General features: G+C 48.4%; 1 protein-coding gene across 1 annotated transcript in view; it reads right to left on the reverse strand.

Annotated features, from left to right (window-relative positions):
* Positions 1-18,573, reverse strand: part of LOC122394179 (60S ribosomal protein L10-like) — a 41,983-nt gene extending 23,410 nt beyond the window's left edge. The window contains exon 1 of the mRNA XM_043390872.1: positions 18,429-18,573. The gene's annotated coding sequence lies outside the window, so the exon portion shown is untranslated. The remainder of the gene's footprint in view (positions 1-18,428) is intronic.
* Between the last annotated feature and the right edge of the window lie 3,837 nt (positions 18,574-22,410).

Consider the following 22,410-nt stretch of genomic DNA (forward strand, 5'->3'; position numbering starts at 1 on the left):
AGAGAGAGAGAGAGAGAGAGAGAGAGAGAGGAGAGATGAGAGAGAGAGAGAGAGAGAGAGAGAGAGAGAGAGAGAGAGAGAGAGAGAGAGATTATTGCCTTTTGCTGATTGATGAATTGATTTAAAAAATATGTATAGGCAATGACAATATACAATCATCATCATTCCTTGGTTGAAATCGTTTCAAACATCTACAATGTGATGTGTCTGATTATTTCATATAATTAATGACGCTTTGAAAGTTAGGGAACAACGTAAGGTCCTTGACAGCTAATCGTCCAATCGTGTTTAATCCCCTGCGTTTTGAATAACCAACAGGACGTTTCAAACTCAGATCAAACGATAAAAAGGCTTAAAGGAACACTCCCACCTTAACCCTCGCACGACCAGGCCATTTCTCATAACACGAACGACCAGGGGGGGGGGGTTGTTACGACCCCCCCCCCTGGCGTTTCGAAACGGAAGGTCGTAGAGCTTAGCGGAAAAGACCAACGGATTGCTCTCAACGAGATCTCGCGATTGGTGGTATATTTTTTGGTCCTAGGTCAACATTTGACCTACTTTTGACCGGTCAAAGGTCAAATTTTCGGAAAAATAGACTTTTTTCAACTTTCGGCGGCGATTGCGGCAAAACGGTGGGAGATATCGACTTGAAACCTTCACTATCGTGTTCCTTGATCAATTCTCTATCGTTTGGTATGTATTTCGTTTCCCTAGCTCTAAAAATGGCGCGTTGGGAGCGCCGGAAGTCGGCAAGGTCACAGTCGGCGGCAGAAATTCGAAAAATCAAAATTTAAATTTTTGAAATCTGATTGTATTTTTGGATTTGGGAGGTCCATTTGCTCCCTGTAGAAGCTAATATTGCTGCATATTCCCATTGAGGTGACAAGAATTAGCAAAATAGTGGTTCGGGCGCTTTTCAAAAATAGTACCGGACGCTGTTCCTCTTGTGACGTCATAGCTCCGTGACCTGACCTGACCCGGTCAAATTTCTTATACCATATGATAGCCAATACTTGCCCCAACATGCATGGGAAGTTTCATCACGATCCATCAACCGATGTCCGTACCACCGGCAGGAAACCTCGGGCGTTGGCACTCAGTTTGTGAAAATCCGGCCGGAGGCTGTACCTCTTATGACGTCATAACTCCGTGACCTGACATGACCCGATCAATTTTTTTCGGCAAAAGATGCGCAAAGGTTGCCCCATAAGGTACCCAAAATTTGGCGGCGCTGCGCGCCGCCGTTTTTGCACTATTTCCGAAAAACCTCAGGGGGGGGGGGGTTGATACAACCCCCCCCCCTAGGCGTTCTAGGGTTAACATTAGTTTTGAGTTGAGATAGCCAAATTGGTGGCCATGGCCTGCAAATACCGGTTTGGGCACTCACAACATCGAAAAATGCTTTAATTCGAAGATATGGAATTTCAAACTTGCAGTTCTCGGATTCTAAGGGGCTAATGCATTGGAATGCCACCTTAGAATTTGTGACGTCAGCGGTCAGCGGAGATCTAACGATTTTTAAATCTTAGACTAAAACCATCGTTAACACGTGGTGGTATACGCTGCTTTGCGCGCAACGTCTGCCGCACTTTAAGGCTGCCAAATTATTGCTTCCAAATAAAGTCGCTAGTAACAGGGGAGATCCCAAAAAGTAAACAAAAGTAAAAGCCTAATATCTTGAAAACCAGTGAATATTTTTCGGTAAAATTTGGTAGATTTTCGTTTTCGCTCTTTCTGAACCAAGGGACATCACTTTCATGCCAATTCATTAACTTTTTTGAAGGTGGGAGGGTCCCTTTAAGTAGCACAGACAAACAACGAACACCTGAAAACTTTAGAAAATATCTGGTGTCCGTCAGGCCAATACTGTAGCAAGTACCGAGCCATTTGTATCATTTTGCAATAATCTTTTTTTTACAATTGGCGAGTTTTAACATCTGCTTCCCTAATACACACATGCCCGTGTTCTTTCTCTAGCAGCTGTGCAAACAGCGATGGGCTCAAAATTTTGCACTGCACTCATGTGACTTTCGTAGTGTGAAGTTCAGTTATATAAATACTTAATAGCGGAGTACTACATTCAGGTATAACTACAAATCATAAACTGTATGAACCTGGTTGCGTAACACCTTATATAATGCTGGAGAAAGTCAAGTATTCGGAGAGGACATTTATCACGCACGTTATTAGGTACCAAGTCTACCGAACACGAGAGTTCACGTGACTGGAGCCGGAACTACATCAACGTAAGGCAACGAGTGAGAGGGGCTAATGATAGCAGCTGCGACTAAAGAAGATTCTAGATTGTAATCAATAAAAAGCGCAGAAAGAGAAGTTGTGGATAGTGCCCTGGTTTTGAAATTTTTGTCAACTGAGTAAACGAACATTCTCTGCTTCGCTTGTCATGGAATAATTTTCTGCGAATCATTTTGATTTGATGCTTGTAATTGAATCGTTTTACCATGACACTGTGTTGTATGTAAAAGTGTCTTTGGGGGGGGGGGGTATGTAGTTATTAATTATTTTATCTTTAAAGGTCAACTCAGAATGTGAACTGAGTAAAAAGTAGGTACCGGACCAGGAAATATATCGTAGATGAATGGATCCACGCCGCTAAGATAAAAAGGGTTCATTCCAGTCTTCACCATAACTTCAGCGCGATGGCGCTTTGTCAAAGAGTTTCTTTCGTCATAGTAGACACCACGTTCAGGTGCGAGTTAATTAAGGCCTGGCTTCACTGTGCGTTTTCTGCGTGCGTTTTTTTTTTTTGGCGAGTTTGCGTGATTTGCGTAATATCGTTCTAGAAAGAAACGACATTACGTTTTTGTTATGTTTTTCATATAAACTTTTAATTGATATAAAACATTTAATAACTTTTAAATAAATATTTAAGAAGTTATATTAGTAATAACCTTTTTTTCTAGAACGATATTTTGTAAATCACGCAAACACGCAAACACGTGTTACCACTGCTAAACACTGGCCCCTGGCGCCTCGCAAGTGTCAAGGTCAGGTGATCGGGCTAGGTCAAGGCTATATAAACCAGGTAGAACGTTCCCGACGAAAAAGTGGTGACAAGCGATAATTAGTAGCCGCAACCCTCACTTGTTCAAAACTATATCCGCAAGCAGCATTTACAGGCTAGCGGAAATCGACCAATCGGCGTTCGGCAATACTCGACGCTGATTGGCCCGATGCTCGTGACGAAATTGCGGGGGACTGTAGCTATTCCCCTATGGCGTTTAATAGACTTACGGCTTTTGAAGGGGATTTATACCAGTTTTTGTTGGGTTTGAGGCCATTTTTGAGCTTGGATATTCTTTCTGTGACTTTTGACTGTGTAATAACGACATTTAATCATAACATTTCTATATACTACCGGTGTCACATCGGCCAAAAAGACCGTAAGTACATGGGATAGACGGACCACTGCTGATGGGGCCACACATGCCGGCGTGTGGTCATCGGAGGTCCATGAGGGCTCGACATAGGCCCTTCATGGGTCGGTATAGGCCCGGTGGGTCCAGTGCAAGCCTATCAGGGGCCGGTGCTGACCCAACAGGGCCCAGTGGCATATAATGTAAGGCTGTCTAGGGACGTTGAGGGCTCATGGGGGCCATATAGGACCAAAAGGGACCACATAAGTCAATCAGGGGCCATTTAGGCCAATAAAGGCACTTCAGGGGACTTGAAAAGGTCACTCGAGAGCTGTGGTGGGCCCATGAGGGGACGGCACTGGTCCAGCAGGTGCAGTCAGGGGATGTTGTACGGGTTTCTCAGTGGCCCATTTGGGCATATCAGTGACCAATTTGGACCCAGCAGGGGGCTTTGTAGACCTATCAGGGGCTGGTGATGGTTCATCAGGGGCCAGCGTTAGTCCATCGGGGCACGGCATATGCCCATCAGAGGTAATTGCGAGCCCACGCTGAACAATGATGGCCCTTCAACGGCCCCTAATGGATCTACATTGACCCATGGGCCATGATGTGTCATGTATGCCCCTATGACAGGCCTACTCAGACCCCTGGTGGACATTCCCAGCCTCTGATGACCCTATACTGAATGCTGATGGGGCTCTAAGTTTCTCCAATAACCCTTCGTCAACCCATTATTACCATACGCTGGCACTAGGGGCCCCATATCAGCCGCAGGGCAGTCCGTGTCATGACAGCATGTCTTTTCGGCCGATATTACATCGGTAATATTTACTAAAATCATGATTTTATGGTGTCATTATATAGCTATCAGTCATAAGAAACATATTTCAACTCGAAAACAGCTCCAAACAGCATATAATTTTAAAAGAAACTCCTCCGAAATCCAAAAGCCTATTCGGGTCCATAGAGAATAACTGCGGTCCCCCGCAATTTCGTCACGAGCGTCGGACCAATCAGCGTCGAGTACTGCCGAGCGCTGATTGGTGAATTCTCCGCTAGCGTGTAAGTACTGCTCGCGGAACAAGAGTTCGTCGACAATCCTCCACAAACGTCTGTCACCATTTTTCGTAATGCTAAACAGCCGGAGCGCACCCCCCTGGGCTAGGTCATGTGACTAACGGGCAGCTCTGGCTGGATGGCCTGAGGCACGGTCATAGCAAATGTTCAATTTCTTAAAGCGCACGGTGGGATTATAGCAGAATGAGCGAGGGACAAATAATTTCCGGACGTCCTGTAGGTTCAACCTGAGCATTATCTTACTCTAGGAAACTAATCCAAATACACCAGAATCCATAAAAGTAATAGGTTGGAACCGCTGTCCAAAAGTCCTCTGCTCTGACTTCTGTGGAGCAATAATGCCGGTAACTGAGGCCGCTGACTGGGAATGTCACTCGTCTGGCGAAGTTTCAGGCGTAAACGGTACTAACAGTGGCTTCCCTGCCGAGAATTATTCAATAGTCATGCTCTAAGAGGCTCGGCTTTTGTTCAGGAGGCGAAGTTAGAGCTTCAGTTTAGGAATAATTGATACCTGCCGCGGCATTGGACATTAGAAGCCATTACATTCATAGTCTGAAATCAATCGGCTCGGAGTCCAACTGAAGGCCCCTGCCTAAACGTTGAACGCTATAAAATACATATATATGTTACAGGCAAAGTGAAAACTCGGGCATTTTGCAAAATGCCTAGGCAATTTGCAAAATGCCTGACCGGCTAGGCATTTTGCAAAATGCCCAGGCAATTTGCAAAATGCCTGACCGGCCAGGCATTTTGCGAAATGCCTAGGCAGTTTGCAATTGCCTGACCCACCAGGCATTTTGCAAACTGCCTAGGCAGTTTACAAAATGCCTGGCGGGTCGCATATTTACGTCTGGACAACGAGTTGCGTTGGAGAGGCCGGAAATAGTGGCGATTTCAGGACCGCAAGAATGGACCGCCATTGGAATGATTCTTTTTGAACCCGTACACTGTTTTCAGCTGGAATTTAATAGTTACTACAAAACATTTTGTGATTACGTTTGGCCAAGAATGAATACCATCGGCGCTAAGTTTTCACTAGCATTGCATTTTGTCCAGAAGCATATAGTGCTGTAATATTGCAGTTTTTGCGCGTTTGTTACAAAATATGAAGCAAACATGCAAAAGGTTCCAAAGTAACGTTGTTGTATATCTTGTATATCGCAAAATATCATATTGACCTCAAGTTCATCTGTTGCATGATTGACTAGACAATAGACATATTTACACATTTCAAGTTTATCTTGGATCAGAGGTGTCAGTGTAGTTCATCAGTGCCAGAGGTCAACTTAAGGGGAAGCTTCAAGCTATGATAATTGCTCTTGTCAGTTGTCCATCCACTAAGAAGTTATTAAATATTACATATTTTGTTTTGTGTATTCCAAGAGGAGAGGGAACTATTTTCTTTGTGCCTTCATGTCAGAAATGAAGATGGATCATAAAATTTTCAAGGCAGTTAATCAACCAAGCATTTAGTCTTTCTCGTATATAAGCTGTGGCTATTGCTAAGAAGAAAAGGTTGATCAATCCTGAAGTTCAGTCATCTTACTTCAACTTGGCAGGAAGATCCCCAAGGACAGAGGATATATTGTATACCTATCCTGTAAATCAAAGCATTTTTGTGACTGCAAGGCTTAGCTATTTGTTGTGTGCTCGGAGTGAGGCTATGGGCGTTTTTGTTGTGTTTATGTGGAGATTGAATATAACTGTGACCCTGTCTTTGTTTGTATATGTATTACAGTCCAGCAACACACTCACCTAACATACTCATTACTCACCCAGCTCATAGCTTTACCCCACAGGATTTGTACTTGTTGATGTCTTGAGCATGAACAAAGCACTAAAGTAGCCTAGTTATCATTTCCCACATTTTTCTGAGCATCTAACATGGCATACAGTAGTGCTGAGCAGCTTCAGAGAAGAGACACTGTGAAGAGACACGCACAGACTCTCACCAGCCACCCAATGAGCCAGTTCCTCATTTGACTGTTTCCCTGGATAGTTGGATACGGCTTGGCAAGGTGAGCTAACTGTTGGCAAGTTGAAGGTTAGCAGGTGAGATGGAGCTAGGGTGAGTAAGTACCTACCTATAACTGAGTGCTACTGCTATGCAGGTCTTGGGTAGGTTGCAAATATGTGTGATGATTGAGGCTAGGTCAGGTTAGTCAGGTAGGTATGCTCAGCCCTCAGGTCACATTGTTATGGACACTAGGCAATTTAAAAACTAACAACCTGATCTAAGAGCACCCAACTAACCTACACAACTACTAGCTATATGACTAAGTACTCGTACCTACCTACTTGTGCCTATATCTCATACCAAGTCAAAATAAACTATAAAGTTCCTTGCTGGAAGATTACCCTCAGTACTTTTTATCCCAGCCCTGTGAAGAAAACTAATGCTTCTAAGTTCTGAGTCATTTCTGGCCATCCACAGAAAGAAACACTTGACAGCTTTGCTATTGTATATTGGACCAATAATCACTAATGACTATGAACACATCATACAATCACATCGTTGCATGGATTGTATTTGTCACATTGACAATTCTTCTTAAATCCTTTTTTCAAGAAATGCAAAGTAATGATGAACATCAAATTAAACATTCAGCTGATTTAGTGATCAAAGCAGCAAGCTGTCTCCTCCAGTAGCATTGGAGTGATTGTGTGTTTCATTTGCCAGACACTGAGTAATGCACATTACGACATTACCATTCTGCAATGTAAAGCTGCCTGAGTTCATTCATTCTAGATTTTTTCACTTGTTAGTTAGCACAAATTAATCTTGCTGTTGTAAGTTATAATTCAATATTAACACCAATACATCAATACGCGTTCGTCAGCCAGCATTTTCTGCCTTGATATTGCTCAGCGTGCTCTTCAGTATTTATCTCCTGCAATAGTATCAAGCTTGTTTTTGGCCAATAAGGCTCTTTTAATTACGAGCGAGCGAGCGTAGCGAGCGAAGTGAGTCTTTTCAATATAACGGAAAAATCTCAGTATGAGCGGCCCGGCCCGGCCCGGCCCGGCCCGGCCCGGCCTGTAACGCTTTTGAGAGGCTTATATCTCAGCAACCGCTGGACCGATTGGCCTGCGGTCTTTTTTGTTGGGTAGCCCCATCCCTTCTACCCCGTAATTGACTACTTTTGATACATCTCAGTGACCGTCGTGGCACGTGCCACGTGAAAAGTCAAGGGTGTTCAAGCTGTTTTGCAAAAGTAGTGATTTTGAGAGGCTCATATCTCAGCAGCCGCTTGGGCGATTGACTTGCGGTAATTTTTGTAGAGTAGCAGCATCTCTTCTACCCAAAATAGGATACTCTCGATGTATGTGGGTCACCCCCAGTGCACGTGCAAAATACAACAATAAGAGGTGCCAAATTTGTTCCCATTTCAGTAGCTCGGTAATTACTGGGGCGATTTCGCTGAAACTTGGCATACAGGTAGGCATCCACCATGCAATGCATTCCCATGTGTTGCGGTTAGGGTGCTACTGCACGTGCGCACGTGCAGGGGGCGTTTCCAGATCTCGAGAACGGCTGGGCCGATTGCGCTCAAATTTGGCACACGGTTGGGGACCAGTTAGTAGGGTGCCGTGCAAAAGTCATTTTGGACCCCGTTTGCACGTGCGCACGTGCAGAATGCCGCTTCCAGATCTCAGGAACGGCTGGGCCGATTGCGTTCAAATTTGGCACACCGCTAGCGACCGGTTAGAAGGGTGCTTTGCACAAGCCCGTTGGAAGCACCCTCTCGCCCTTCCGCACGTGCAGGGCTCACTATCACGCTCGCTCGTTCTTCGCCCAAAAGGCGTTTTACTGGTTTTACTTTTTCTTGCTGTTAAGTGAGCCAGACCAACTTGCGTTTATCAACCAACATTTCCTAAATTCAAATTGATATTGCTCAGGGCTCAGGACTCTGGAGCCTTAGCCTCCTGGATACTTGGAATTGTTTTCAGTCAACATGTTTCTTAAACATGATATAATTCAATCACAAGGGATCCAAAACTTTCAACAAAACGACGTACACGAATATGAAAACGCCAGATGAACTTGAAAAAGGCCTTGGAACTGAGCCAAGCGGTGCTCCATTTGTTTGTTTACAATAATTGTAGTGCTGGTGTATTGTTTTATGACTCTAGCATTCGGCTTATAAAAATGAAACAATTTAAACAAACCCATCAGGCAAGTAATATTTTTCTGAGAGAACTAAAATATTTAAAAGCTAAACACTACGAAATACAGGAATCGGAACGAAAAAGTAACCTTAAAATCCAGCCTAATCACCGGCTCCTAAAACTGCGCCAAAATCAGCACTTTTCCCCGCAACTCGTTGTCCAGACGTAAATATGCTGGCGGGTCGGGCATTTTGCAAAATGCCTGAGTTGTGATTGATTTATTTTACCGTTTTTGTTTACCACAGGCGATGACCACGTCTTTCCCATGCGCCTGAGCCCCAAACACATTCAATATTTACGAATATACCCACGTCTTCCGCCACTTTCCGTCGAGATAGAGCCACTACTGTGTAGATTGACTGTGTAGATTGAGCTAACGTCTCCCTATACTTTTCGTTTACGGAGTTGTAGCCGTGCGTGTGTATGAATGCTGCGATGGGGCGCGGAGCAGGGCACAGAAAAAACATGAGCGCGGAAAAACGCGGCGACCTGCCGAATATTGACCCGACATTCTTCGCTTCCCGTGCTTACTTACATCACGGCAATAGAGGGCCGCAGTGACACGGGGTTGCCAGCGATCGATAGAACAGAGACAAACGTATCCAATAAGCATTTTTGTTAATCACGTGTCACGTGGAAAGAAATAGTCTATATCTTGAGAAATCAAGCCATTTTTGGTACATTTCAGGAAAAACAGCATTTATAAACAATGCATTGGAATGCGATGAGATACATTCCATAGACTACAAGAACATGTGGCTTTTCCAGAGAAGCAAGTTTTTGGTCATCCACGACCCACGTGCACACCTTTATAATAAAAAGACGCTTAGAAATTACAAGTTTTAGGTACATGCAACGGGCATGTTCATCTTTACCTACATAGTCACAATGCATTGATAATGTGGGCGTGTGGCTCGCCAATCAAACTACCATACATCGAAAGAACATTCTTTTCTGATCAGATCTACCCAAAGTATTTCCAGAGTCATCAAGGCTCTTAGAAACATTACCGTGTTTAACGCGTGTTTACCGATAAAACCGCGCCGGGCGCCCGGCAGCCGGCGCGGCGGTCGGGCCGCTGCCTGGGGCTCAGTGACCCTGAACTCGGCAGCGCTACCCGGAGAATGTCTCACTGTGTGTCCTCCCACTTGGTGCGTATCGCTTGTGATTAACCCCTGTAGGCGGCACTTACAATAATGCTTACGCATCGTCGCTGGTGTGAGTTCGATGTCAGGCATTTTGCAAACTGCCTGAGAAAATAATTTCAGGCAGTTTGCAAAATGCCTGGTGGGCCAGGCAGTTTGCAAACTGCCTAGGCATTTTGCAAAATGCCCGAGTTTGCACTTTGCCTGTAACATATATATATATATATATATATATATATATATATATATATATATATATATATATATATATATATATATATATATATATATATATATATATATATGTTACAGGGAGTTTGAGAAATCCGTGAGTTTGCAAACTCACTAGGGAGTTTACAAATTCACTAGGGAGTTTGCAAACTCACTGACCGGTTAGGGAGTTTGAGAAATTCCAGAGCGATTGGGCCAAATAAAAACAAGTGTGCAGCATGTGGGTGGAATACGTGCCGTCCGTGATGTTAAAACAAAGGTGGCTAGTTGTAGGGCCTCGCACGCTGACAAAAAGCTTATAGATCATATGCACACCATAAATACCTTTTTTGATTTTAAACTGCTCAGTGATCTATCCATGCATGTACCGCCTTATTTAGTCATACATTTATTTAGTTCACGTCCCAATTAGATCCGTTCCACTCAAGTGTGGCTATTCCAGAGTCAGGCTCAATATCAAAGTAGAAACAGCTCACTGTTGGTCACTTATGCTAAAGTACCGGCACACGAACCGATTCACGCCCATTCCCACTCCGCCATATAGATGTGTCATCGAGAGACGGCGGCGCGGCGCTGCTGGCAGCCAGCCCAGCTGCGACTGGCGCACGCTGCTTGTTTGTTTTTGTTTTGTTGGGTTAGGCCCTTTCGGTCTTTCAAGACCATTTCAGAGCCGGACGAATGGTAGGAATTAGGGGGAGACATTGGTCTGGGCAGGCACCCTACAGAGTCGCCGGGGCTGAGCCCGTCCGAATGGACAGACCGGGGAGCATTCATTCTGGCCAGGGTTCATAATGTCCAGGGTACGTTATGCCCAGTGTCGAAATGGCCAGTGCCTTAAATGGGCCAGAGTTCATAATGTCCAGGGATTGCATGGTCCAAATGCCGCCAACTGGCTGCAGATAGAGTATATTCAAAGAGGCCAGGGTTCATAATGTCCAGGGCACGATGTGTCCAGTGTTCGAAATGGTCAGGGTTCATAATGTCCAGGGCACGATGTGTCCAGTGTTCAAAATGGCCAGAGTTCATAATGTCCAGGGCACGATGTGTCCAGTGTTCAAAATGGCCAGTGCCTTGAATAGGCCAGAGTTCATAGTGTCCAGGGATTACATAGTCACTGAAAGTGACGTTATTATGTGAAAAACACGGAACCAGCTCAATGCGAAGCAGTGCAGTGCCGAAGGCAATGCCTTAGGAGAGATTACAGGCAATAGTAAATCAAATATTTTTAGGTTAAGTGGTTATGTATCTGGCTTCAGGCCGAAGGCCTGAAGCCTGATGCATAACCACTTAACCTAAAAATATTTGATTTACTATTGCTTGCAATCTATTCATGCGAGAAACTATTTCCTTATCCCCGGTAGGCAAACATCATTACCTTAGGTTAGGTTAGGTTAGGTTAGGTTAGGTTAGGTTAGGTTAGGTTAGGTTAGGTTAGGATAGGTTAGGATAGGTTAGGTTTGGTTGGGTTGGGTGGACTATGTAATCCCTGGACACTATGAACTCTGGCCCATTCAAGGCACTGGCCATTTTGAACACTGGACATATCGTGCCCTGGACATTATGAACCCTGGCCATTTCGAACACTGGACACATCGTGCCCTGGACATTATGAATCCTGGCCATTTCGAGCACTGGACACATCGTGCCCTGGACATTATGAACCCTGGTCTCTTTGAATTTACCCTATCTGCAGCCAGTTGGCCACATTTGGACCATGTAATCCCTGGACAATATGAACACTGGCCAATTCAAGGCACTGGCCATTTCGAGCACTGGACACATCATGCCCTGGACATTATGAACCCTGGCCTAAATAATACGCACCCGGACAGACCGACCAGCCCCCCAAGCACTCTCTGCACCCGGCTACGGGGTGCATTCCCTCGGGAGTAGCGGGATTCCAAGGGAGCAGCCCGCATGAGATAAAGGTGCCGGTCCAGCCCGGAGTGGGGGGTTTCGGCGTGGAGAAGAAGGATTTCAGTATCCTGATTCCTGAGGATGGAAACGACGGAACGGAGGAGCACGTTGCTCCGAACCTCCCCTTTACATAGCCGCGAGAGTAGCATTTTTTCGGTAAAACAATTAAGGATCTCTAAGCTTTTTGTAAGCGTGCAAGGCCCTACAACTAGCCACCTTTGTTTTAACATCACGGACGGCACGTATGCCACCCACATGCTGCACACTTGTTTTCATTTGGCCCAATCGCTGTGGAATTTCTCAAACTCCCTGACCGGTCAGTGAGTTTGCAAACTCCCTAGTGAATTTGTAAACTCCCTAGTGAGTTTGCAAACTCACTGATGGGTCAGGGAGTTTGCAAACTCCCTAGGGAGTTTGCAAACTCACGGATTTCTCAAACTCCCTGTAACATATATATATATATATATATATATATATATATATATATATATATATATATATATATATATATATATATATATATATATATATATATATATATATATATGTAAGCCGAAGCGGTTGGGAGTGCAAAATCGTCTCTCTCTTGATTCCGGTATATTATAACCCAAACGTTCACGCCAGAATGCCTTGAGCATCGAGTACCGACATCAACATGTCTAACGCTCTCCGCGTCCTGAAACGTATTAAAATGCCATTAACATAAATCCCGTAATAGGAGCGCGAACCAAATTGACTAAAGCACACAAACTCATTACAGAAGTGAACATAACAAATATCCGCAAATCAGTCAAAATGATAAACTCACCGTTCAGCAGACGCACAGCACAAACAAGTACAACGCCTTTCGCTGGCGCTCCGATCAGTTTGACCCGTCTGACGGCGCCGGCTGATCGGCCGAGCGCCGGCCGGCCCTCAGGCTACGTGGCCGCGCTCTCATTGGCTGACCACTAGAGCCGCAGAATACCGACGGTAACAAACACAGTACCTACACTCTTCCCCCTTAACTGAAAAAACAACAGAACAAAAGCACAGAACAAAACGGGCAAAAACTAAGCATAACATCAATCAAGTTGAGCATTACAAACAGGTCACAATTCACACATCCAGGTGGTCGACGTAGAAAGAGACGCGTTTCCATGTGGTGGAAACATGGCAACATCGGAGTCTGCGCGCTAGACACCTCAGTCGTCTGTCACAATCCATTTCAGCCCTCACCAGCCCGGGTCAAGAACTTTATCTGACCGTGTCCGTGCACAACGATTTGCATATTACAAAACATCACACTCTACAGATCGGCATGAAATCTAACACAGTAAATATCACCTATCGTCGTACTCTAACCGATCAGGCGGAACACCTTTGGTTCGCCTGTCCGATCGTCTCGGAACGGCATCGGCCTGCCCATCGCTCTCCTGAGCGACGGAACTCTCGCCGTCATCAGTCCCCAGACCAGGCTCCTGTTGCACTCTCTGACCAGGGGACTCACTCGGTGAACTGAACGGCACAACGGGCGTGAAACTCAACGCGAACGGATTGAGTAATGAAATGACTGGAGCTCGAGACTCGGGGATTACACTGGTAGGATCAGCTGGCTCATCAGAACGGCCATTCCACTGAGGTCCACCCGCCACCCCCTTTGAATTACAACTCCCACATTCCATCCCTCGGGGAGACACACGCGCCTGAGTCCCAGATGAAAGATCAGCCGCAGAGCCCTGGCTAATCCGGGGCTTTAGTCTATTGTGGTGCACGAGGAGAGTCGACTTGGCACCCTCTAATCTAACACGGTAGTTCAGTTCTCCCACCTTATCCACTACAACTGCAGGCTTCCAAGGCCTGAGAAACTTATAGTAAGCTCCCTTAGGAACCACACCCTTATGAAGATACACTGCATCACCAGGGGAAAAATTAAAATCGTTGATTTTCTTTTCGTACAATGCTTTGTTTTTCTGGTGACTTAACCTAGAGTTTTCTAAAGCTACGCGATGCAAACACTTCAAACTGGACCTCAGCTCATCGAGAATATATGAGATGCCCCGAGTGCGACCACGCAGAGGAGCGTCGAGCTCCATCTGAGCAGGAAGACGTGGCTCCCTCCCAAACAGAACACAGTACGGTGATACACCTAGTGAGCGGTGGACCTGAGCTCGCAGGCCCAGTAGCAGCAGTGGAAGATTCTTGTCCCACTCTGAATGCTCGTGCTCTTCGAGAAACTTCGCGAACATGTTGATCAAAGTACGATTAGTGCGCTCGACAATGGAATTGGACATCGGATGAAAAGCTGTCGTGGTCGACCGATTGATACCCAACAGCTCACATGTCTTTCTCATGATCTCACCAGTGAAATTCGCGCCACGATCGGAGTGGATTCTTCTCGGACACCCAAAACGTGACACAAATTCACGAACAAAAACAGAAGCAACCTCAGCAGCCTCCTGCGTCCTCAGTGGATAGGCCTCTACCCACCGTGAGAAGTGGTCAACCACAACAAGAAGGTGGCGATGCCCACTTTGGGTCTCTGGTAAAGACGACAGAATGTCTAAACCGACTATGTCGAGCGGCTCAGAGGCTGCAAGCTCTCCCAGCGAAGCTCTGGGCGCCGGAACTGGAATGTTCCGCGAACCACATTGAGGACACTTCTTACAGAACGACTCTATCTCTGACAGCATCCGAGGCCACCAGAACCTGAGCTTGACCTGTTGGAACAGTTTGTCAGAGGCGAAATGGCCACCAGTCGGTCCGGTGTGAAGAGAAGCCAACACACTGCAAATCAGAGAGCGCGGTAGAACAATCTGTAACTGGTCGGTGTCAAACGGCCTTCGCTTGTACACTCGGTACAGTACACCATTCAGTAGTCGCAAGCGGTACCATTGCGAGAGAAACCGAGCTGCTGTTGCCGAAAGTTCCTTCTTTTTCGGCTTTCGACCGGCCGACAGATGCCTGCTGATCACAGACAGATCTGCATCTTGGTCCTGCTCATCTCTGAGATAGCTGACTGACCAGTCAGAACAGGACACACGAAACACATCGGGAGAAGCCTCGTCCGTCTGACAGGACTTGTCAGTGACATCCAGGGGTCGGCGACTGAGCGCGTCAGGCACGACATGCTCAGCGCCAGGACGATGCTCGATTGTGAATTGAAATTGAGCGAGAATTTCATACCAACGAGCCAAGACACCCGTCGGATTTTTGAAGTTTAACAACCAACGGAGGCTGGCGTGATCGGTTCGAATGATGAACCTGCGACCAAGTAAGTATGGGGCAAACTTGTCAACAAAGAAAACAACAGCAAACATCTCACGTTTTGTGACGCTGTAATTCGACTGGCTCTTAGAGAACCTGTGGCTACCATAAGCTATGACCTTTTCGTCGTCACCGACACGCTGCTTCAGAACGGCACCCGCAGCGTCTCGAGACGCGTCGGTCTCCAAGATGAAAGTGCCAGCATCAGAACCGAAATCGGGAACAGTCAGGACTGGCGCTTCACATAGCGCGGCACGTAGTTTGTCGAATGACGCCTGTGCCTCCTCAGTCCAGACAAAAGCCTTGTCCTTGTGCAGCAGACGCTGCAGCGGAGCGGCGATCATAGCGAAGTCTCGAATGTGCTTCCTCATATAACTGGCCATGCCGAGGAATGAAGACAGCTGTGCCACAGAACGAGGAATGGGCCAGCTTCGAACTTTCTCAACCTTCTCTGGATCGACAGCTATTCCTTCAGCTGAGATCACGTGACCCAGAAATTTCACCGTCTTCTGGAATAGTGAACACTTCTGCAGGTTGATGGTCAGACCTGCACTGCGAAGTCGCTGCAAAACGAGCTCGAGCTTTCCAATGACGTCATCAAAGCTTTTGCCACCAATCAAGATATCGTCAAAGTACGCAAGGGCGGTCTCTGGAGGAACATCACGCAGAACCAAATCGAGGAGCCTGGCGCACGTCATCGGCGCACCATTGATGCCTAGAGGCAAGCGCCTGTGCCTGTAGGATCCAAACGGAGTCACAACAGTGGTTTTGTCAGCGTCCTCGGGGGCGACTCCGATCTGATAGTAGCATTGTTTGAGATCGAGGACACAGAAAACAGAATTGCCACCGAGAGAATCAAGAAGAGTGTCAACTCTCGGAATACCATAAGCGGGAATTCGAGTCACGGCATTGACTTTCCTTAAATCGGCACATATTCGAATGTTTCCATCCTTCTTGGACACAACGCAGATGGGAGATCCCCAACTGCTACCGAAATTCTCCTCAAGAATGCCAGCATCCACCATGCGGTCCAGCTCTGCCTTGACTTTCCCTTGAAGAAACGGAGGGATCCGGCGAGCCGCGGACCTGGTAGGTGGAGCATCACCGGTATCAATATGATGCTGAACCAGAGGCGTGAAACCCAATCGACCATCAATCACGTCCTCGTATTTGGCGAGCAGAGAAATGACAGCTGATCGCTCCGGATCACTGAGATCGCTCTGAGAAAGATCGAGCTGCTCTCGCCAAGTCGTTTTGCTGCTTTCCGTCTCAGCCAGCGGACACTCGGCAACGCCTACCTCAAGCTGTCCGAGCTCAGATCGTTTCCGAATTGTCACCGGTTCGCTGGAAATGTTTCTCACAATGCAGGGCACAAACTGGCCTGAAACTGAAACAAAGGAGGGCACCAGCTCCACTCCCTCCATATCAGCGTTCGGCTCAAACAAGGCTGGCCCTCGAAAGTCTGAATTCGGGATGAAGGCCGGTATCACAAGCTCATGACCAGGAGGGACAGAGATGTCTTTCTGCACGATCACTCGTCCAACAGAGACAAGCGAAGCAGAAACAGACCGGACTACTCGTGACGGCGTCAAAACCAGTTGTCCCCCAGCCAAATCAACAACACACGGACAGGATGCTAGAAATTCAAGGCCGAGCAGGACTGGGACATCGATAGACTCAGACACAAAGAACGGCATCACTGTCGTCTGACCCGCCAATTTAAGTGACACGTTTGCCCTACCGAGCAATGGCAGAGGGTCCTGAGCTGCGGTCTTGGCCACAACCGACGTCTTCTGAAGAGGCGGCCGATTAATTAGAACGTCGAAAACAGACTTGTTCATCAAATTGATACTACTCCCTGTATCGAGCAAAAGACAACATTGAACTCCTCCGACTACTCCATCAAAGGTCATATCCGGTCTCAAGGGAATTACGCGCTCGAAGTCCTCGGCGGACCCGACTCTGGTGCCGCTCGAGTCTGATGCCCCGGCGACGGCAGGTGCATCTGGGGAACAGCCATTCCCTGTGGATGTGGAAACGTGACCACCGGCGGTTGCACGCGCGGCTGGTGCGACCACTGAGCGCCGCTCTGGTGCGTTGCGCTCATCGCCCCTCGGAAACCGGGCTGGGGCCGCACGGGCGGGACGGAACCGACGGCCCCGCTCGGGTTTTCCGTGCTCTCAGACGGACAAACCTTGGCCAAGTGTCCCTTGACACCACATCGGTAGCAGACGGAATTGCGACTGCGGCAATCCCGACGGACGTGTCCCTCTCCACCGCAACAGTAACACGTCCTACGTCCGCTCCCGAAACCCCCTTTCCCCTGGAACCGAGCCAGCTTGGCCTCCAGTTCCTGTACCCTCTGGCGGAGCTGATCAGTCTCTGAACTGACCTGACGGACAGGGGCAGGCTGACTGATGTGCAATCGAGCTGCACAGCACATGTTGCGGACGGTCACTAGCGCAGCATCAAAAGAAGTGACCCCATCAGAAACCAACCGCGACTGGAACTGCATCGGTAGTGCCTGCATGAAGTAATTGAAAAGCAGAGCGTCCGACTCACTGTCAGGGAACGCGGCAGACACTAGTCCCCTTAACCGAATCGCGAACGCATCCAGATCAGAGTTCGGCTCGAATCGCAAACCTCGGAGCTGCACTTGGGCCTCTACAGCACTGTGTGAGGGAAAAGCCTGCTTGAGACCAGCAAATGCCAACGAAATCGACTTTTTAGACGGCTCTGGTAAGCAATCGTATGCATCACGGGCGATCCCCGATAAACACAAGGGAAGTAAACTAACATGTTTAGTGTCATCCCAACCCTGAAAAGCTGCAAATGTCCGGAAATCAGAAATAAATCTAGAGACGGACCCCGTGTTCCCAGCAAAGGTAGGTAACCCAAGTGCAATACCAGATTGTTGAGCCATGATACCAGGATAAAGGTAATTTGGAAATAGGGAATGAATTTATAAGAGAAAAATTAATCAAAGTGCAAAGCAGCAGTAACCCGAGCCTGGGAGCTGATCGAGAGAAAAGTGGAAAGTACCCAGTACGAACGTCTGCACGGCCGCCAAATGATCTAACTATCTAACACAAGCTAATTATATCAACTCAAGGAGCACGGCAACTAATGACAAAAAGCAAATAACAAAACACAATGCACAATACACTGTCACCTTCTCACCCTCAATTGGTCTCCCTCCCCTGCTGCACCTATCAGGAACACAGTAAGGCCCCTCACAAAGTCATTAGCCCCACTTCCTCACCTCGAAAATCCACAGTCCGGCGCACCAGTAGCTCACGCGCGCGAGCAGTCCACAGCGCACGCAGTAGCTCACGGTGCAGTCAGCTGACGCTCCAGCGGTGACCCGTGTCCGCCGGTGCATCCGTCCTCCCGGCGAGCCACGTCAGGCGCCGGTCGCTGACCTTGGTCAGGCCGCAGTCAGCTGATCACGAGCCAGACAGCCGCCCGGCCGGCGGGCGAGGCAGGTCAGCTGACCAACCGCCCCAGGCCACGGCCGCCGCGACTCAGCGGAGCCCGGTGTCCGCCAGCGCTGAGCCGGCCGCTGAACCGGGAATCGAGCCGGTTGGCGAGTCAACTGAAGCTCACAGGCGATTCTGAGCAATCCAGTCTGCAGTTGCAGAGTAACTCCGGCCTCCCAAAGATGGGAAACGACTGGAGACTCCCATCACTCTTGACGAATGGTGCCACAGCACTCCCGATCGGCGACGTGGGTCCGAAAAGACCAGGCTGCCACTGTAACGCTGCCGCGTTCATTTTCCCAACGGACGCCGACTCCCGGCCACGGCACACCGACCCAAAGATAGCCAACCGGTCACATCAAAATTCAAAAACCCAAGATACACACCAGCAGCGAGGACGGCTCCTCTCCAACAATTTCAGCGGGGACCGGGACCCGGATGCCAAATTAACCGTGTCGTCTGAGGAAGGGAGAGGCTGCTCACGCAAACAAAGCCATTTGACCCCCTGACCGTCGGCCCCACGGTCACCTGCGCGCGCCGCACAAAACACGGTCAGTCGGCTTAATCGTCTGCGATGCCCATTTGCGCCGCAGATCAGCGTGCACGGGGGGGGGGGGGGGGCGCCGGCTTCGACAACGAGGGTCCACTGTGGCGACCACCCCCCACTTCGTGGGAACCCGGAGCTGAAGTCGGCAAATAGCATACCGGGGCGCACCAAGTACCAAATGGCGAGTCATTAATCAAATTGAACCTTGAAAAACAGGACTTGGTCCCAAGTTCGGCACCCCGATGGGTGACATTTATCCAGCCGGACCATCACCGAAGGAGGGGAGTGGGGACCGACCCGGACATACGTGCTACCAAAGAAGAAAAAAAAATTATACGGGACCACCTGGGAAGCACGCAATGGCAGGGACATAACACCAGTACCCGCCGCCCAGCTGTCCCTATTACCCAATTCCCGGGAGAATACGACCCGGCGACAGATTCAAATCGCTGTAGCTGCGCCTCAGACACGGAACACAAGGGCAGTTTTGAAGCAAATACATCAATTTTCGAAGCTGAACAGACGAAATGACATGCCACTGACCCGGACCTGCACCCATCAGAAACACGAAACCGCCTGGAAAACACGCAGCGGCAAGAACATAATACCGGACCGCACCTGCTTTGGCGAAGCTCTCCCTGGGAAAGAAGTCGCCTTTCGATTCCCTCCCCCAAACCCCACCAGGTGGCCAGCGTCGTTCCCAGATAACACGGATACGAGCGCCATCGGAAAAACACGGAACCGCCGCGCCGCCCTCCCCTTCCCCAGCGACCGACGTCAGGAATGCGGCTAAGGTCAAAGAGAGGAAATGCAGAGAGAGAAAAGAAAAATCCTGTTTGAAGACCATAGAAGATGTTCTGAAGTACCGCCAGCCCGGCAAGAAGAAATCATCAGATTCCAGGAGGGTCTGGGAAGCGTGCAACCGACGCAGAAACCAAAAAAAAAAAACAAAAACTTATAACCTCTCGGGGGCGGCGTCTGATTGACAAGAACACATCACTACTCAAACCGCTGAAAGAAAGACAACAAGCTAGGGTTCTGCACGGCTGCAATTTTCCACAGCCACAGCCGCCCACAGCCGTGGCCACAGCCGTAGCCATGTTCTTGGAGATATTTGCAGCCGCCCCGGCCCACAGCCGTGGGGCTGCAGCCAGCCGCGGCTGCAGCCGGCCGGTGCAGACCTCTACAACAAGCCGAGGACGCGTGCTACCACCAGTTTTGATTACAAAGGCAACAAGAAAAAAAAAGTACATATCGCTTTGCCCAGCCAAACTCCGGTGAAATGTAGAGCAGCCGATCGAAGTCACCGACGCCGTGAACCCAGTGCCACAGTAAATGGCGCTCGGCGTAGTACATTCTGCACCGTTCTCATTCAAATTCACAGGATCACCGAATATATCCAAGAAGCAAGTCCCCAACCAGTCTGTAAGGCACATTGGGCGGACCAACAGAGCAATCCGCGCAGCCAGAAGGACTCTACTCGAATGGAGAATGGAAATGTGGGCGGAGCCAACGATGCCGTGACGGCTGGCCCTGAGGCTACATTTTCGTGGGAAAATGTGGCAGCTTATGAGTTTCCACCTATCAGAAGAGGGGTAATTCGAAGTAGGAGGAGCATCCACAAGAAATGGAGTATCACCATGACTACGGCCTGCCGGAGGGTGCGCTGCGGAAGCTGGACAAGTCAAGGTTCAAAATTGGGATCAAACTTATGGAAAAATGGACCGTTTTGGCGGAACACGTAACCAATATCGGAAAAAAATGGGCGGAGCAAAAAATTGACCACGCAGAAGATGGCCCGAGGGAGGCGGTGGAACGATATAAAATGGTCAGGAAATGGAGAACGACAGTCCCGCCCGGTGCGACACCAGTGGTACGAGCTTGAGCTGCGTCACCCGCCGTTGTCTCTCTCTGGCCCTGGTCATCTGCCCGCCGACGGCTCGACAACTCTGCAGGAGACTACCAACGTCAGCGATCAAGTAGGTCGGCACGGGGACAAAGGTCTGCTTGCCTATCACTTCCACATAGCCATGAACTCCACCCGCCCCACTCTAGACGCTCTCTCTCTCTCCCGCCCGGGGACATTCATTAGGAATTAAGGTGACAAATGCTGTGGTGACTCGGCACCTACCCACCGTAATGGCCGGGGAATGTGTGCGAGTGAGCATGTGTGCTGTGCGAGGCCTACGAGTCAGTCCTGCCGTCTGTGCCGGGAAATTATCAAGCTCGTTAAAACGCCCTGAGGATCGTCCCTCTCTGAAATAGCCTTGACCGTACCAGTTCGTACGTAGTAGGATGGTGTGACAAATCGTTGGACACAGATCAGGTTTGATGTAAATACCAAATTGCGCGCAACCGCATTCACTGATTAAGGTGACGAGGTTTGTGCAAAACTCGTCCAATGCCGCGTATAATCTGGGAGATATCATTCTACTGTCGTATATCAAATTAATCTTGCGCTGGATCACAATAAACTAGATTAGTATCTGATATCTTTTTTGTATGGAGGGACAGGGGTATCAAGAATGGGAGGTTGTAACTAAGGAGATTATTTTGTTTATTTTTTTTTTTGATTCGGTGAGCCGACAAACTGCAGCTCGTTTCACTCTGACGGGACCGTCTCCTCACACAACTTCAGTGTAGGGCAAGTGGCGACGTCAACACAGGAAAACCGTCACACTTCTTAAACCGGGTCCATTTTACAGCGATCTTTAGCTAGCTTAACGCTTTCCACAGCAATGATTGACGCCGCATGGCCATCCGTTTTCCTGCCTCGGCCATTCTCTCGTTATCCTCTCCCCCCTTTCCTTCTTCCTCCATCCCCAATCTTCCCCTCCTTGTCTGTCTGACTGTTTGTCGATTGATCTTTCTATCTGTCGGTTTGTCCGCCTGTCTGACCATCGGTCCGTCGGTCGGCATACCTCCCTATTGGTTTGTCTGCCCTCCTGTTTGACTGTCTGTTTCCGCTGGGTCCATCCAGCAGTCGGTCTGTCTGTTTACCTGGCTGTAGTTTTTTTTTTTGTCTCCGTCTCGGCCTCTGTCTGTGATCCCCTTCTCTCTCTCTCTCTCTCTCCTCTCTCCTCTCTCTCTCTCTCTCCTCTCTCTCTCTCTCTCTCTCTCTCTCTCTCTCCTCTCTCTCTCTCTCTCTCTCATCTCTCTCTCTCTCATCTCTCTCTCTCTCTCTCCTCTCTCTCTCCCTTCGTCTCTCTCCTCTCTCC

This window comes from Amphibalanus amphitrite, unplaced genomic scaffold (assembly GCF_019059575.1).
Source record: "Amphibalanus amphitrite isolate SeventyFive unplaced genomic scaffold, NRLGWU_Aamphi_draft 000578F_arrow, whole genome shotgun sequence".
In the NCBI taxonomy this organism is placed as follows: Eukaryota; Metazoa; Arthropoda; class Thecostraca; order Balanomorpha; family Balanidae; genus Amphibalanus; species Amphibalanus amphitrite.